A 19,631-nucleotide genomic window follows, 5' to 3' on the forward strand; every position below is an offset into this window, starting at 1 on the left:
AAATTACACCAAAGTTAGAGATACTGTTCTCTCTGATGGGTGATCCAATCCAAAATCCTATTTCACAGTCCAACTCCCTTTGACTGGGTTTCCTGAACACAGGATCAGAAACTCTTCTGCAGTGATCTCAGGGGCTCTATCTATGAGGAACAGAGGAAGACATAGGGGAAAATTGACTCAATGTAGTTACAACTGAAATTATATCAGCCCTAAGGAGTTTTGGTGTGGTACTGTTTCTGAAGAGTTGTACCAAATTTGGGAGAATAAAGGCCTTTCTAAGCTTTCATTAGTCACTGAGGCAGGCCTCCTCTGGAGGACATATTACATTAGACAGGGTTGTTCTTGTGGCCAAGGATAGTCCCTGGTTTCTTGATGTGACTGTATTTGGTAATTTTCTCCAGAGGGCAGGTCAGATCCACAACCAACAATGTAGACAAAGGAATATGGAAGGCTATGCCAGTCAGCTTGCACATCATCTAAGAAATGACTTTGCCCACAGCCCTGGTGGCATTAGTAGAACTGGAAATGATGTTCTGGGCAGATTTTCAACCATCACACCACAGTGTCCCAGAGGGTCCATCCGTGGTCTTCTGGATGGCAGTAATGGCATGGATGGTGGTCATAAGTCCCTCCATGATGCCAATCTTGTCATGGATGACCTTGGACAGGGGACAAATGGTGGTGATGGAGGCATTGCAGGAAATTTTGAGAGAGTTGTCATAATTCTCATGGTTCACAGCCATCACAAATATGGGACCATCAGTTGTCATAATTCTCATGGTTCACAGCCATTACAAATATGGGACCATCAGCAGGTTGGGAATAGATGATGACAGTTTTGGTTCCATCCTTCAAATGATCATAGTGTTCTCAATGTAGTTAAGACATCAATGGACTCTACAGCATATTCAGCACCAGAATCACCTGAATTTGATGTTGGGGGGCTCTTACTCCCGGAAGATATAGACTTTCAGTTGATCACAAGCTTCCTGTTCTCAGCCTTGACCATTATATTAAACTTGTCATGGTAGAATCATACTGGTACAAATAGACTGTAGTTAAGGTCAAGGAAGGGGTCACTGAGGACAACATCCATTTTTCCAGAGTTAAAATCAGCCCAGGTGACCAGGTGCCCAATTCAGCCAACTCTGTTCACTGGCTTTCATCATGGTGTCTGAGAGACACACTGTCACTGTTCTAGAAGAGCCATCAATCTATAGAACTGGAAGGAGAAGAGAGCCTCACTTTTTTGATGACAATGTTATTGTGATATCAAAACTTCAGCGATATCATAAGATAAATCCAGAGCAATATCCCTTACAATAAAATTTTAGAAAATCAAATGTAATTACTCCCTGGATAGAGCATATCATAAAACTGCAAGGTTAACTTAACACCTCAAAGTCAATCTCTTTAATTCACCATGTAAAAAGAATGAAGGAAGGAAACCATTCATCACCTACTAAGTGTATAAAATGTAATTTGCAGACTTTGGTAACTCATTTAGGGTCAAAAAGAAGATAAACTCATGCCATTCACAGCAGCATGGATAGAGCTAGACGGGATCATGCTTAGTGAAATAAGTCAAAAGAAAAAAGAAAAATATCAATGGCTTTACTTATAGGAGGACTATAGGAGAACCAAATAAAACGGCGGCAGGAGGATTGTATTTTATTACAATGCAAAACACAGCAAAACAAAACAAACAGATAATTGGAAACCAGAGATATCCTACAGGGAAGGGGAACAGAGAGGGATAGGAAGGAGGGAGGAATGTGAGGGACTATGGTGAGGATGCATGGGCATAGTGGGGGAGGAGCGAAGTAAACATTGTCTTAAAATGAAAAATAATGTAAATAGATACATACATTAATAAAAAATAAGAAAAAAGAAAATAAAGTATACAATTAACTTTCAAAAATTGACAAAAATATGAGAAATCTATAGTGAATTCCATGGTGAAAAGTTAAATGTTTTCTACTAGAGTACCCAGTCAAGGCTGTCTTCTATAAAACTTCCATTCATAGTCATAGTCACTTTAATAAGGCAAAATCAGCTAAAAAAGTCAAACTGAAAGAAGAAAATAATGGTGTTTATTTGTTGATGACATGATTTATGTGTATGATGTATAACTCAAGTTATAAATTTAAAGGGTTGTAAAATACAATGTTAGTCTTAAAATCAATTGTATTTAGATTAAATTATGAAAAACAATTACATCTTCAGTAACATAAAAATAAAGCATTCAAAATTAAATTTAATAAAATATAGTGGAACTACATCAATGCAAAGGGGTCTTATAAATACCTAAGCTAATTAAGAGATATGCCATATGCTTGGATCAGGAGACACACTAATTCTTAGTTACCTTTTCTCCTGACATTATTTACATGTTCTATGTAGTGGCCCTAATTTTGTTTTTAGAAATTTACATAATTCTTAAATCCTTTAGAAAGGAAATTTACATAATTCTTAAATCCTTTAGAAAGGACATTCATATAATCTTGAAAAAATTGAAATGCTAGAGAACATTTTTTACCAGATTATAAAACTTGAAAATATTTGTTAGATAATAAACCAGACAAAATGTATTTCAAAGCAAAATAAAAGTTGTTCACAATAGTTGAACAAAATGTAAGCCATGGTACTGACACAATATATTTGCAAATTATATGACATAGCATTTGTATTATAATATGTATATTTTGTTATTTAATAATAAGAAAATAATTACATAAAAGAGAGTAAAATATTTGAATAACTGCTTCACAAAAGATCTCAAAAATCATTGGTAAAAATATGAAAATATTCCCAGTGTTTCTTGTCTTTAGGGAAATACAAACTAAAAACACAGTAAGATACCACTATATGAACTAGAATGACTAGAAATCAAAAAAGCTTAACAATATTAAATGTTGAAGGATGTAGAGAAATTTGAATCTCCTTTGAACTGGTAGGTATGGAAAATAATGCAAGTGTTTTGGAAAATATGACCTCTATTTAAAAGGCAAATTTATCATTTGACCCAGATAGGCCATTCCAGGGTATTAAAACACAAACAAACATTTCTCCAAAATCTCATATAAATATGTTTATAATATTATTATTCATAATATCACCAATTTAGAAGCAACCATAGTGCTTATCAACTAATAATAAACAGATTGGTACCTACGTACTATGAAATAGTAAAGCAATATAAAGGAATGAAATGTTAACATGAGCAACATGGATAAATCTCAAAAAAGTATGCTAGGCAAAAAACTGAGACACAAATGATAACATGTAATTATGCATAAATGTAATTTATATAAAACAAAGTTACAATGATAGGAAAGAGATGGATAGTTTGATGGGCCTAGGATTTAGAAAGGGAATGTTGTGAAAGGGCACAAGAATATTTTAGGGTGATTGAATTATTTTATCCTGATAAATATAGGGCTATACACAATTGATAACATTCACCAAGTTGTAAAATATATGTAAATTTTTTTTTTTAGAGATCTAATTGGCTTTATTAAACAATTCCTAAGCTGGGCACCATACCATCTAGATAGTGTTTTACATTTAGTAGCAAATATCCTTCCACTTTGCAGTTTATGTTGGCAATTCTTGGCCCCATGGTATGTCCTTGTAAATTTCAGCTGGTTGAATTTTTATATGCAAATTAAAAGGGGGAAATGAAAACTAAAATTTCAGAATTTGCTGGAACTGAAGTTTAATATTAATCTTGAAATTCAGAAAGACCAACAAATTCCATATGGGAAACAAGTTATTCCAAGTTATGTTACAAGGTAGCTGCACAATACCAAAGGCAAATTTTTATGTTAAAAGTACAATTGTGAATGAAACTATAAGCATGTATCTTACTGACAAAAATAGAAAGGAAAGAAGAAAAGAGCAACTTAATGAGGAAATGACATCTTAAAAATCCTTAAAGGAAAATTACTGTCAACTTGAACAATATCTATAGTGAGGTGATCTTAGAAGCATTTTAAGTAATGTTACTTTGAGATAAACAAAAGCTTAGGGAATGTACTAACAGTCTGTAAAGTATTCAAAAACAAACAAACAAAAAAAGGGAAGGAATATAAATACATGGATAAAACAAAACAAACTATGAAATATCCAATTTTTTGTATTTTAAAAAAGATTTTATTTATTTATACATACAGAATTAAGGTACAGCCAGAGGTGCTGGGGCAGTGAGAAGATTCATCAGAAACAGAGTGGGGAGCAGAATAGGCAGATTGACAAAGCATAATGCTGAGGGAAGCAGTGGGCAAGACAGGAAAGGTCTGCTGGGCCATGTGGGTCACCTTCCGGGAGGGGATCGAACTCACATTGAAGCAGACACAGCTTGGTTTAGCTTCTCAGTGCAGAGCTCCAACCTGCTGCGCCACCAGGGAGGGCCCCAATTTTTTGGTATTAATAAAGATTTTAAGTAGTATAGGAGCTATGAGGAGTAGATTGGACTTATGTGTCTAAATAATATACATACATATGATTATAAATGTAGCTATAGATGAATAATCTGCATATTTATATGATTTTTTCAAAATACAAGTAGTCATTTTTTAAGCGAAATGTACATTCTCTTATTTTAGATAACTTGTGACTAGCTTATACATATTGGTTTTTCTTTTTTCCTGTTCCTTGCCTTTTTAATAGGCTGCGGCTATAACCAAGATTGGACAATAAAAGAGAGAGGAAACAATAATCTCATTATCATCTTTTGGCAAAAGACTGATAACAGCTTAAATATTCTCATATTGTTCACCTATCTCTGTTTTTGTTGGTCAAATTCAGATAAATAATTTAGATTTGGCACTGTTTGACCACCGCCATATATTAAATGAAGATTTCCCTGTCTAAAATGTAAAAAAACATAACCTTTCTCTACTGTACTTGACAAAAATATCTATATCTACAGTTAGAACCTAGTTAATTATTTTCATACTTGAAGTATGCTTGGGGAGGTCAGAGTTATTTCATACAAAAAAGACTGAAACAGACCTGGACATTAGTATAAATTGGCCACTGTGTAGGTTTTCTGAGTTTTTATTCCTCTATTTGAAAAAAACAACAACAACATACATATCTACACCACTTATTTCAAAGGTACTACTGCTTTTATTAAATTATATTTATGTAATTATGAATTATGGCTATACTAAATATGTGTATATTATTTGATACTTCTTGGCATATTTAATGCATTACATTAAAATTGCTGGTAAGTACTGAAAAGTGAGAACTGCTCAACAATTTTGTGTATTAAGGTAAATTTTGTGTATTTTAGATAAATATAAAATTAAATACAATTTTAAAAATAAAAATAAAAATACATTTCTTTGTGATTTGAAATATTTGTGAATCATATAACCCAAATGTAAGCACATGTTACAAATGGTTTAAAACAAAATGATTGTATAATTTTTAATAATTTTTAAACTGTTTGACTCTATTGAACCTATTTAATCATATTGTTATCTGCCTTGTAAACTTTTTCCATTTACAGTTTATATTGCTTATTATTTCAGCTGCCTTTTGGTTACAGTAATTTGAATATGGAATATCTTCATCCATCTTTTAAATTTTAGCCTATTTTTACCTTTAAGTCTAAAATGAGTCTCTGTCAGAAGTCACATGATAGGACTATTTGCCAATCTCTGTTCTGTGATTCAGAAATTTAATTCATTTATATTTAAATTGTATTATGTAGTTTTATCATTTGTTTCTATATGTTTTAACATTTTACCCCTCATTTATCCTCCATTGTGCTTAGTAAATTTTAAGATGTGAAATGTTCTAATTCCCTTCTCATTTCCAACTGCATATTATATTTTTATTTTATTTGTATTTAACATGGGAACATATTTAAATTGAAAACTTATGGCTATCTACTTTAAACTCATACCATTTAATTTAAATAACACCTCTGCTACTTTTTGTTGTAGATGTCACACATTATATCTTTACACACTTTATATCCAATATCAGAGATTAATAATTATTTTATGCAGTTGTCCTTTAAATCATGTAGAGAATTATAAGTGGAGTTATAAACGTTATAATAATACTAGATGTTATAATTGCCCATGCTTTTATTTTTCCACAGATTTTTTATTCTTCATGGAAATGTTAAAGCTTTGAGTTACTGGCATTCTTTTCCTTCAATGGAGAAGCCTCTTTCACCACATTTTTCAGAGAAGATCTAGTGATAACAAATTTCCTCAGATTTTGTTATTTGAAGATGTCTTATTTTCCCCTCCTTTTGGACAGCTTTAGATATAAAATGATCTTTAACGTTTACTTTCTTTTAGCACTTTGAATACACTAGTCTTCTGGTCTCCAAGTTTTCTGATGATAATCTTGTAGAGGATAACATGTATATAACAAATCATGTCTTTCTTGATGCTTTAAAAATTCTTGAGGCCCTCCCTGGTGGTGCAGCAGGTTAAAGCCCCTCACTAAGAATAGAAAGCTACTTCCCCATGAGTTCGATCCCGCCCCTGCCCCAGAGGTGATTCACATGGCGTGGCAGACCTCTCCTGACCTGCCCGCTGCTCCCCTCAGCAGTGTACTTCATCCATCTGCCTGTTCTACTCCCCACTCTAGGTCTGGTGAATCCTCTCGCTTCCCCTGCACTTCTGGCCTGTACCCCAGTTCTGTATGCACAAATAAATAAATAAATCTTAAAAAAAAAATTCTTTATAGAAGGGGCCCTCCCTGGTGGCACAGCAGGTTAAAGCACAGCACTAAGAAGCTAAAGCCACTTCAGCATTAGTTCGATTCCCTGTCCCGGGAGGTGGCCAACATGGCGCGACAGACCTCTCCTGATCAACCTGCTGCTCCCCATCAGCAGTGTACTTCATCAGCTAGCCTGTTCTGCTCCCCACTCTGGCTCTGGTGAATCCTCTCGCTGCCCCTGCATCTCTGGCCTGTACCCCAGTTCTGTATGCATAAATAAACAAATCTTTAAAAAAACTAAAAAAAAAAATTCTTTAGTGTGAGTGTGGATATCCTTGAATTTATTCTTCTTGGAATTTGTTGAGCATTTTTATTTGTGAATTGATAATGATATCAAGCCTACAAAGTTTTCATCCATTATTTCCTCAGATATCTTTTCTGGCTCTTTCTGTTTTGCTTTTCCCCCCTGCTTCGGATGTTTTCATGCTTATGTTTGTGTTCATAATGCCATCTCAGTGGACAATTAAGATCTATTTAATTTTTCTCTACTTTTACCTATTGTTTCTCAGACTTTATAATTTTAATTGCCCTATTTTTAAATTTATTGACTTGTAAGGATTCTTCTATTGATCCATTTTGTTGCTTTCAGTGGGCCATGCTACCTATAATTTTGTATGCCTTGTGATTTTTTGTTGTTGTTGGAAACTGAACAGTTGAGCCTGATAATCATGTAGTAATTCTGTAAATCATATTCTCATTTCCCCCCAGGGTGTACTATATTCTGAACAAGGGTGTCCTTGTGCTGGACCAGTCTGAAATGAATGCTTACAGTCTTGTTGGGTAATTCCTGAACTTACATCTTTCCCTGGGTATGTTCAGGGGGCTTATAAATTTCTCTCATATATACAGTTATTTTGAATGTCTAAATCCTCAAATATTGAATCTCAAGACGGGGAAAAAGGTGTTTTCAAGCTAAGTTCCCTGGAAGCTGTTTCAGCTGCTCGTATTGGAAGGATTGGTCACCAGGTTCTGTGCCTTAACCTCATCATTCAAAAGAGCAACCAGCAATCAAGTCACAGAATGCTTTCATTTGGAAGAAAAAGTTCTTACTGCTTCCCCTGATGTTAGCAGGTCATACCAGGAACTCACAGACAACTGCCTTCCAGAGACTGAGTATTTGCTACCATTCTAAGCTAGAAATTGACCAAAATTTGTCAGTCTTTTCCCTGACTACTAAGTTCCTTAGATAGTAGGTGGAGAAACTAACATGGACCTTTCCTCTTCTCCAGAAGTAATGGATCATCAATTGTAACCTTTTGAATAGAGCCCAAAATTCCAAAATAATTTCTTCAAATTGTTGCTGCCAGTACAATCACTGAGTGGAGAGATGAATTTCTGGAACTTCTTGCTCTGTCACATTCCTTGACCAGGGCAATTTCTTTTCAGTTAGAATAAAACTCCCCAATTAATCATGTAGGTAACAAACACTAAGTTCTCACAAGTAGCAAAGTTTCTGGACAAAATGACAGAAGCATATAAATGAAATATTTCATAATTTTAGAATGATAATTCTCCAATAGTTCTATGAGATTCGCTAGGTTTATTTTTTTTAACTTAAGAAAACTAAAATATATCATAGGTTTAGTTTACTGACAAAAGTTTTTCTATATCTTTCATTTATAAACACATACATGCACACATACTTGTACACACCACATGAATGGTTTCTTATACCATGTTTTCCTTACTAAAGAATCTCAAGTTATCTTCTGCTTTTGATTACTTAGAAATCATTGAGGAAAAATAAAACAACACCTCACTGGTCACCTAACAGTTCAATAATCAAAGATTACTGATTGCTTTCTTTAAGGATTTCTTAAAACCACTAAGTGTATTTGAAAAGCAGACTGCCAAACAATTTCATGGCAATGGATGCAAGTAAGAAAGAGTATATCTTGTTATCACATGAACATTGTTTTAGGTTAGCTTAGCAACAAGTAACTGGTAAATGCAGCTCAGTTGGCATGGAGGTGGTCATGGTTGAAACTATGACAAGCTTGGTTTGGCCTATTTAATTTTATAGCTTGCTTTGCAGTACACCACATCTGTGAGGGAAGAAAGGCAGTACCAGAGCTTTCTTTCCTTTAAATTTCCATACAAATTAAACAATAACAAAGTCCAATTCTGCTATGTATGTGGTTTCAAATTATTAATTGCAAATATCCCATGTCCTTTCATACTTAATAAATTACAGACATTGAACTCATTTCCATATCAATGTCAAGTTATCATTTATTCCATGAAAGACTGAAAGAATACTCTTCGTAATTGCTTTTTAAAAAATGAAGGCCATTAATTTAATTAAGGCCAAGAAAAATTTACCAGTAAAAAACCACACTGTTTGCTTAAAGTGTTAACATAAATATGGAATAACCTAGGCTGTATTTTCCCTCTGGAATCCACCAACTGAATATAATTACTGCCATGGCTTCAGAAAATCCAACTATTGTTGCCAGTAGCTTGACTTAAGGCTCCTTGTGAATTATTAGGTTCTACTATTCAATGGATGAATCCATCTTCCTAATATTTATTTCAGTAGATAATCTGGATACCAATACCAGCTTCAAGTTTCCTTTGAGTCAAAAATGTGCAGAGTTGAAACAAAACTTATGTTTTTAAAACAAGTCTGTATTAATTTGCTATCTTTGCTATGGTAACAAATTGCCATAATTTTAGTGGATTATAATGACTCATTTATATTCTTATAGTTCTAGAGCTCAGAAACCCTAAACTCAAGGTGTCACTGGGTTTTATTTCTTCTGGAGGCCTAGGGGGAAATCTATTGTTTTAATGTTTCTAGCTTCTAGGTGCTACCTGCATTTCTTGGCTAATTATGTCACTTATATTTTAAAAGATTTATTTATTTATGCATACAAGAACTGGGATACAAGAACTGGGGTACAGTATTCTGTCACTTTCTTATCTAATCTGTCTCTCATTCTTAACCTTCTGCCTAATCCTAATAAGTACCATTGCAATTTTGGGGTATTCATATCTCAAAATACTTAAGTTAAACACATGTACAGTCCCTTTTTTTCATGTAACTTATTTAGTGGTGCTAACATAGAACCACTGGGGTTCTATGTGGGGTTGTCATTTTGTCTACTATGGACCACTTTAGGTACACAAAGATCCAAGTCCATTCTACACACAAAATGTATTCATCACAGTTCATTATCTCAAAATCTCAGGCCAATGCAATTCCCAGTCTTGTACTATATCCACAGTCATGTCAACTGAAGGTATTCCAAAACCATTTAGCAAAAGACAGCATGAAGTTTTGCAATATAATAATGCCACTGAATTCCTCTTATATAGTTTTTCTTTCCACAGGGATATTTTGCACATATCACTAAGAATGACTTTATCTTTTAACACAGCAGTAGTTTCTGAAGACTGTCTTCTATCACAGCATTATAGTTGGCAGAGTCATCACACATTTGGCTACAATTTGCAAGAACCTGACCAATTTTGCTCTGAGGAAAGACTGCTCTGAGGAATGGAATTCAACATATTGTGATCTATTACAAAAGGTCTGTAGTCCAGTTGATAATCCATCTTGACAAATGTCATATCTTTTTACTCCTGTCTTTCTGACATTTTGGTAAATGACTGGAACCATACTAACTGTTTTGTGATAATAAAACTTTTTCAGATTGAAATGTGTTACATTTAAGTCCAACCTGCAAAACTTCTTCCAGTACTTGGGCCATTGCTTGTGTTTGTAGTGGAACTTTCTTTGCTCTTAATCATTCTGTCATTGCAACAGACTGTGTATCCCTTAGGTCTTAAGTTTCATGAGAAACCATACTAGCTGAAACAGAACTACAAACCTTAGATTGAAAATAAGTTCTTGATTTCAATGCATAGAAAACAATAATTCTAGCAAAGTTTGGTATACAGTAGAAAGCATATCTATGAGCACCTAAATATGTACCTGATCAAACCCAAGACTTCTTTTTATTGCCACTTGCACATGTGGAAAGAGAGAGGAGATACTATGGGAAGAGAAGGAAAAGGTCATTCCCATTATAACCAAGCATCTTAATCTCTGGTTTACCATATCTTCTCTGGTCAGTGCTCCTTAAACTGTCATCCATAATTTTACTTTTTTCATTTAAAGATTGATTTATTTATGCATACAGAACTGGGGTATAGGCCAGAGGTGCAGGGGTGGTGAGAGGCTTCACCAGAGACAGAGTGGGGAGCAGAACAGGCTGACGAAGTGCACTTCTGAGGGGAGCAGCGGGCTGGTCAGGAGAGGTCTGCGGTGCTGCCACCACCCTCCATAGTGGGGATCGAACCACTCTGGTGGTGCTGAAGTGGCTTTAACTTCTTAGTGCTGTGCTTTAACCTGCTGTGCCACCAGGGAGGGCCCCATAATTTTACTTTCGGAATTGGGAGTATACATATTGGGCCATTTAACATACGTGTTCCACAAAGTTAAGCCAAATCTCCAGCATCGTAATTATTGACAATTATGGGTGGTTCTTGTAGCTTACTAGGCTCTTTACATGAAGCCAATCATTTTGAAAATAACAAAAGAGAAATTTGAGTTTTAAACGGTCTAAGACAAGTTTTCCCCTTGCTATACTTATAGCATCCCTCTGACTAAATGTTTGCATCAAAGTTGAAATTGCTGTGAATGTGTCCGAAGACATTGTTAGCTATTTGATCCCTGCCTCATGAACCTAAGTGCCTGATGCGTGAATCATAAAAAATCTGGCTCAAGTTTAGAAAACTCTTATAAGAAAAAATCTTGGCTTACTGAAATATATTCAGCAAATTCTCAGAATGTAATGCTTTTGCCAACAAAATTAATTTATGCCATTATGAATGTGAACCTGACTAATTGTGATACAGTCCTCTGGAAAAAATAATAGAATAAAAGTGAAATATTGGTAACATCTGATATTTGACAGAACGGTAACACAAGTCCAAATATTTTTCATTTTAATTGTGTCTGCATCTTTGACTATCAGGGTAGAGGAATTGGAAGACTAATCTTTAAAGTAGGGTATCTTTTCTTCCCTTGAGGACCTCTCCACCAGCAACAACTGAAATTTGGGAACAATTAAAGGACTTGAGTCACATAGTTTCCTGTGATTCTTGGTGACCATCATATTCCAATGAGCTCTTCCTTGAGAGGCTAAAAGACCGTCTACTCAGGATGGGTCAGAGGTTGGTACACAAGAATATTTTTGCCTAAATAACTCGTCCTCCAGTCAATCACTACTATGGCAAGCAAAAGCAAACAACTTTAAACATCAATTAAAATAATGATCAGCTTATGTCTTTGTTGGAGAAATGCCTAATTATGTCTATGTTTATTGCAGCACTATTTATAATAGGTAAGACTTGGAAACAACCCAAATGCCAAAAAATAGATGACTGGATCAAGAAGATGTGGTAAATACTGGAATACTATTCAGCAATAAGAAATGATAAACTAATGCCATTCACAGCAACATGGAGAGAGCAAGAAGGGATTATGCTCAGTTAAGTAAGTCAGAAGGGGGCCCTCCCTGGAGGCACAACAGGTTAAAGCACAGCACTAAGAAGCTAAAGCCACTTCCGCATGAGTTTGATCCCCGCCTGCCCTGGAGGTGACCACATGGTGTGGCAGACCTCTCCTGAGGCGCCCGCTACTCCCCTCAGTGTACTTTGTTGATCTACCTGTTCTGTTCCCCACTCTATCTCTGGTGAATCCTCTCACCACCTCTGGCCTGTACCCTAGTTCTGTATGCGTAAATAAAATAAATCTTAAAAAAAATAACTCAGAAGGATAAAGAAAAATATTGGATGTTTTCATTCTAGGAGGAACATAAGGGAACCAAATAAGGGATCAGGGAAAAAAACTATTCTGTACATTTTTTGATGGCTTGATTGGTTTTATTTTGATTGCTTGTTTTGTTTTTGATGACTTGTATAACTTTTTGTACATATCTGATATAAGTCCTTTATCAGATGTATGGTATATATATATTTTCTCCCATTCAGAAAATTTTTACTTCATTTTTGTTACTGTCTTTTTTGCTGTACAAAAACGTTTCAGTTTGATGTAGGCCAGTTGTTTGTAGACTCCTTTGATTTCCTTGCTGATGGAGATGAATCTGCAGATATTTGTGAAGTTTATGTCATATAGTGTTTTTGGGTTCTCAGGTCATCCATGTAAGTCTTTCATCCATTTTGAGTTGATTGCCATGTATGTTTTTTATGGTTGTCTAGTTTCATTTTTCACACATGACAGTCCAATTTTCCTAACTGTCTTTCATTTTTCCAATGCATATTCTTCATAGATTAGTGGAAATTTTGTCAAAGATTAGCTGTCCATAAGTAGGTTATTTTATTTCTGAGATCTCAGGTATATTGAGCTTTGTATCTGCTTTGTTCCAGTAACAAATGTTTTAATTATTCAGGCTTTATAATATAGTTTGAAATCTAGATTTGTAATGACACTTTTTTTTTCACATTTTATTCATGACAGTTTTGGCTCTATGGGGTCTATTGTGTTTCTATATGCATTTCAATAGTATCTATTCACCTATATCTAAGAAAACCATTGAGATTTTAATTTGGATTGTATTAAATAAGTAAATTGTTTTGTGTAGGCTAGCCTTGTTGAAAATGTTGGTTCTTCCTATACATGAACAGAGACTATCTTTCCATTTCTTTGTGCTTTAGTATATTTCTTTCAACAATGTATTATAGTTTTTCTTACATAAGTCCTTCATCTCCTGTTTTGGGTTTACTCCCACATATTTAATTGGTTGTTGAGATTGTGAATTAGATCATTTTTAAAATTTCTTCACTTAGTTTATTGTTTGCAATAAGGAAACTGAGTTTGATGTGATTATTTGCTGAATTGTTTACTGTTTTAATTTGTTTTTCCATGGAGGCTTTAGTGGTCTCAAGGTATTTTACCATATCATCTACAAATAATGATAGTTTTACATCTTACTTCCAACTTTTCCTTCATTTTATAGCTTTCTCTTGCTTAAATGCTGCACCTAGGAGCATGATCCTATGCTGAACAGTAGTGGTGATAGTGGACAACCTTGTCTTGTATCAGGTCTTTGAGGAAAGACTCAGTTTTTCATCAACAAGAAAACTGTGGGCTTGTCTATTTCTTTGTTTAGGATAGTTATGTCCTTATTTATTTTGGGTCTCATGTATTGTCTGTTGTTGAGAGTAGGTTGTCAAAATCCTCAATCACATTTATATTTTCTCCATTTTCTGTTCTCAGATTTGATAGTCATTGTCTAGTGTATTTTGTTGTACCTTTGTTTGATGAATTCTATATTTCATATTACATTATTCCTTTAGTCATTATACAGTGTTCATTCATACTTCGTCTTAGCTTCTTAGGGTGGAAGTCTGTTTTGTCTGATATAACTATGGCTCACTATAACTTCCTTTGAGTGTCAGTTCCATGTAAAGTTTTTCCATCCCTTTCAGGTTACACTTTGCCTTGGAACTTATGTTTGTTTCAGAGACAGGAGAAGGTTGGATTCTATTTTCTAATATAAATAGATAGTCTTTTTATTGGCAAGCAGTCCATTGATATTTAGAGTGATTATTGATATATGAAAGTTTGTTACTGCCATTTGGTCCATAGTTTTGTGATTATATTTACTCTTTTGCTGATATTTTTGTATCTATTCTTAGAGAATTTACATTTCTAATCCAAGATCACAAGAAAGTTATCTTCATAGCAGTAACTTGAATGAAGAGCTGAATGGCCACAATGCTAAACTATCTCTATCAATAACTTGCTGAATATTCTTTTTTTTTTAAAGATTTATTTATTTATGCATACAGAACTAGGGTACAAGCCTAGAGGTGCAGAGGTGGTGAGAGGATCCAACAGAGACAGAGTGGGGTGCAGAACAGGCAGATTGTGAGGGGAGCAGTGGGAGGGTCAGGAGAGGTCTACTGCGCCATGTGGATCATCTCTGGGGCAGGCGGGGATTGAATTCATGCAGAAATGACTTTAGCTTCTTAGTGCTATGCTTTAAAATGCTGCACCACCAGGGAAGGCCCACTTGCTGAATATTCTTAATAAACTTTTTTTTAATTATAAGACTGAGGTGAGTTCTAATTGAAATAGCTACTATGTTAACATTTAGCACAGTACCAGGGCAAAATTATTTGTTGACTTCTTTCCATTAAAACATGTGAGATAAATTGGTTTAAGATGGTGACATAGGAGGAAACTGATTTCCCTCCCTCTTGTAAATGCAAGAACTTACAACTACATGTAAAATAATTTACTAAGAAACGGAACTGAAATCTAGACAAATATGGGTCCTATCAGAGAGGATAAAAGGGCTGCACTGACATGGACTGTCAGATCTCATATTTAAGAAGTATATTTTCTACAGTTAATGATGGCAAAAATCAACTTTAAGAAGAATGTTGGAGAAATCACAAATATGTGGTTATTAAACAACATGCTGCTGAAAATAATCAAAGGTAAAGTCTGAAAATAGCTTGTCAAGAAGATGGTTCCACAAGTAAAGAAAGGAGCCCCTGCTTCTCACAAACCCAAAACCAAAGCAAAAACTTTGAAGGCCAAAACAGCAGTACTGAAAGTAGCCCATAGGCACAAGACCCATACTGCACTTCACCCACTTTCCATAGGCCCAAGACGCTGTAGCAGCAAAGGCAACTCAAACATCCTCACAAAGTCACTGCCAGGAGAAACGAGCTTGACCACTAGGCCATCAAGTTCCTCTGACCACTGACTAAACCGTGAAGAAAAGAGAAGACAACAGCACACTGTGTTCATTGTAGATGTCAAACCAGCAAACACCAGATCACAGAGGCTGTGAAGACGTTCTATGACATTTAGGTGGTCAAGGTCAACACCATCAGATTGATGGAGAGGAGAAGGTGTATGTGTGGTTGGCTTCTCACTGTGATGTTTTGGATGATGCCAGTGAAACTCGGATCATCTAAACTGGATCCAGCTGGCTGATTCCAAATATAATCTTTTTCACCATAATAAAATAAGTTAAAAAATTAGTTGAGGTGAATGGAAATAATGTGTAACAAGTTATTTGAGATGCAGTGATACAAGTAAAATGAGAGAATGTCAACCACACATTTATGTCAAAGAAACTCAACTAACTAATCTAATCCTATATCTAAACTATCAAGATAAAAGCCCCAAGTCAATAGAAGACAGGAAATACTAAGTATTAAACTAGAAATAAATGAAAGAGACCAAGAAGACAATTCAAAAGATCAATAAAACTAAGAGCTACTCTTTTTGAAAAAGTAAGCAAAATTGATAAATCTTTAGCTAGACCTACAGAAAAAAAAGATGAAGAACTGGCATTCCAGCAAGATGGCAGCAGAGTGAAGACTGAACACTACATCCAAACTCACATCGGAATATAAGACAGAAAACGGCCTGTGGACTTACATACTGCTACTTTCAGCCCAAATGAGAACACCTTGGACTCAGGGAGCACCCAGGCGCCTAGTCACTAGAAGGAGACTTGATTCCCTTCCCCACCTCTGCCCACCCTGGAGATAAGAAGAGACAGGTCAGCTGGGTGAATGGAATCCAAGCTGTAGTGAAAGGCTGCACCCCCGAACCCTGATCGCCCAGATGCCCAGGTGCTAGGACCCAGGAGTGCCCAGGCATCTAGTCTTTAGAAGGAGACTTGCTTCCCTTCCCCCCCTTGGCCTGCCCTGGAGATAAGGAGAGACAGCACAGTTGGGTGAATGGAATCCAAACTGCAGGGAAAGACTACAGCCCCAACCTGGATCATCCAGGTGTCCAGGTGCTAGGACCTGGAGTGTCCTAGTGCCCAGGCACTAGAAAGTGCCTTAGAAGGAGGCTTGCTTCCTTTCAGCCCATCCTGGAGATAAGGAGAGATAACTCAACTCACAGAGGCCTGAAGACTTGTGAACCAGAAAATTTCACAGTACTCAGAAAGTAAACAAAACCACTGACCAAGTCAGCTGTAGGGAGACCTACAACACTTCTAATGCATGCCACCCCCTACGGACACATGTAAGCATAGAGGGAACCCAGGGCATCAGAGGCTAGAAAAGCAGCAGGCATCTTCCAGAGACAAGGACTCAAGGTGTTACTGGAAAAGCCAAAGACCACAAGAGACCCCTGACTGTTACTGGCTGAGACAACAGACAAAATTCCACACAGTGGGGGCTGCAAGAGCAGGAGATATTGAAACAAAACAAAACTCAGAATATCCTCCACAGCCTGTCAATAATAGCAACACCGTGTCTCAACGAATAGAAAGTATCAGAAAATACATGACAGGGAAAAGAAGACAAACAAACAAATACCCAAGCACATCTGCAGGGGGAAAATTCACCACAAAAAGATCAGTCACCAGAAAGCACCAAAGAAATACAAGAACTGCTCAGCCTACCCGATAGAGGATTCAGAATCATCATGATAAACAAACAAAAAGATGAGAAGGAAAAAAATGATATGAGGCAAGTCATCAAGGGATTGAAGAATGCAAACAAGGAAATGAATGAAAGAAATGAAAAAGAAAAAAGAGGATATGAGACAAGCAATCAATGAACTGAAGAAAGAAAATGAGACCTTAAAAAAGGAAATGGGAAAAAATGCAGGTGATGAAAAGTTCACTAGAGGAGATAAAGAATGCTGGGAAAAGTAATGAAAACAGAATACATGAAATGGAAGAATGAATCAGCACCCTTGAAGATAAAGAAATAAAGAGAATTAAAACAGAAAAAGAAAGAGAAGTAAAAAGGAAAAAGAATGAAGAAACACTTCAAGAACTATCTGACACCATTAGGAAAGGAGCAAAGAAAATACAATGGAGCAACTGGAAATAGAAAACTGTTTGAATGTTCCTCAAACTGCTAGACATGAAGCTTCCATATGACCCAGCAATCCCACTCTTAGGTATCTACTCAAAAGACACAAACACACTGATTCAAAAAGATACTTGCACCCCCATGTTTATTGCTGCATTATTTACAATTGGAACCAGCCCAAATGCCCAAAAGTGGATGACTGGATTAAAAAGATGTGGTACAGGGCCCTCCCTGGTGGCGCAGCGGGTTAAAGCACAACACTGAGAATCTAAAGCCACTTCCACATGAGTTCGATCCCCGCCTGCCCTGGAGGTGACCACATGGCGTGGCAGACCTCTCCTGACCCGTCCGCTGCTCCCCTCAGCAGTGTACTTCGTCGATCTGCCTGTTCTGTTCCCCGCTCTGTCTCTCATGAAGCCTCTCGCCGCCCCTAAGCCTCTGGCCTGTACCCCAGTTCTGTATGCACAAATAAATAAATCTTTAAAAAAAAATGTGATACATATATACAATGGAATATTACTCAGCAACCAAAAAGAAAAAAAGAAAAAAGAAACACATGTCTTTTGTAGCAACATGGATGGAGCTGGAAAGGATCACGCTTAGAGAAATAAGCCAGAAAGAAAAGGAAAAATACCAAATGGTTTCACTCATAGAAGGACAATAGTGGACCAGGCAAGAAAATAATAATGATAATAATGAACAGTTATATACCAGAGACAATTTGTGGGGGTGGAGTGGGATCAAAAACAGTGGGGGAGGGGAGAGATACACTGGATTATGGTGATGGCACATGGGTGATGGGGAACCTACGGGGATTACAAGTCAGATGGAAAAAGGCACAAAATGATGTAAAAACAAACTATTATATTATAAAAAAACAAAAGAGAAAGAACTCAAGCAAAATCAGAAGTTAAAGAGAATTTATATTGCTTGCCATACAAATACAAAAGATCACAGGACTACTGTAAGCTTCTATATGTCAAAAAACCAAACAGCTTGAAAAAATGAATTGTTTTTCTTATAATCATACAATCTTTCAAGAGTGACTTACAAAGAAAATATAAACAGACCAATCATGAGGAAATTGGAGGGGTAATAAGTCCTCCCCTCCCACACACACAAATCACAAAGCAGTTGGCTTCAATGGTAAATCTGGCCAAACATTCAAGTGATTTAATACACATTTTTCTCAAACTCTTCCAAAAAAACTGAAGAGGAGAAGTACTTTCCTACTTTTTCTGAGGTCAGCATTACCCTGATACCAAAACCAACAGGGATATTACCCAGAAAAGAAAATTACAGATTAATGTCTTTGATGAACATAGATGCAAAGGTTCTCAGCAGTATATTATTTTTATCTATTTATTTGAAGGATTTTATTTTTGTACTTTTATATTTCCCTCTAGCCCACCATTTTACCCCTCTGTTCCTTCCTCTACCCCTCTCTCTCCACCCCATCTTTCAGGATATTCATTGTTATCCACTGGGTCTTACATTACATATCTTATAGACCTTGTGCTATGTAAATATTCAGTATTTATTTTTACTGTTCTGGTTTAATTTGTTGCTCATAATTCTTTGAAATCCTTGTGATTTTGTTGAAAATGGCTACAATTAATTTTTCCTAATTGCTGCATAATACTCCATGGTGTGGATATACCCATGGATATCTTATTATTATTATTTTCAGAGAAGTCACATTAATTTGCAACATTATATGTAATAGTGTCACACCCTTCAGGTGTGTTACCACACCACACCCACAACTAATGCACCAAAAGTCCCCAACATTTAAAAAAGAAAACCACCTCTTTCTGGACAGTTCCATTAGTGAATCTTTAGGCTACTTCTCTGTCCTAACTATTATAAAAAATGCTGTCATGGGTCTCCCTAGTGGCGCAGAGATTAAAGATAGCACTATGAAGTTATCACCGGCCCCTGCAAACAAAAATTCGATGCCTTGCTGGCCAGGGAGCTGACCCACATGGCACAGCAGACCTTTTCTGCCTCGCCTGCTGCTCCCCTCAGCAATGTTTCAGTAGCTCTGCCTG

At 36.0% G+C, this 19,631-nt stretch overlaps 1 pseudogene; it reads right to left on the minus strand.

The window, feature by feature from the left end:
* Positions 1-326: 326 nt before the first annotated feature.
* On the minus strand, positions 327-15,544 carry LOC101621420 (annotated as a pseudogene).
* Positions 15,545-19,631: the final 4,087 nt, after the last annotated feature.

The sequence above is a fragment of the Condylura cristata genome, unplaced genomic scaffold, assembly GCF_000260355.1.
Source record: "Condylura cristata isolate star-nosed mole 26May11 unplaced genomic scaffold, ConCri1.0 scaffold00016, whole genome shotgun sequence".
Lineage (NCBI taxonomy): Eukaryota > Metazoa > Chordata > Mammalia > Eulipotyphla > Talpidae > Condylura > Condylura cristata.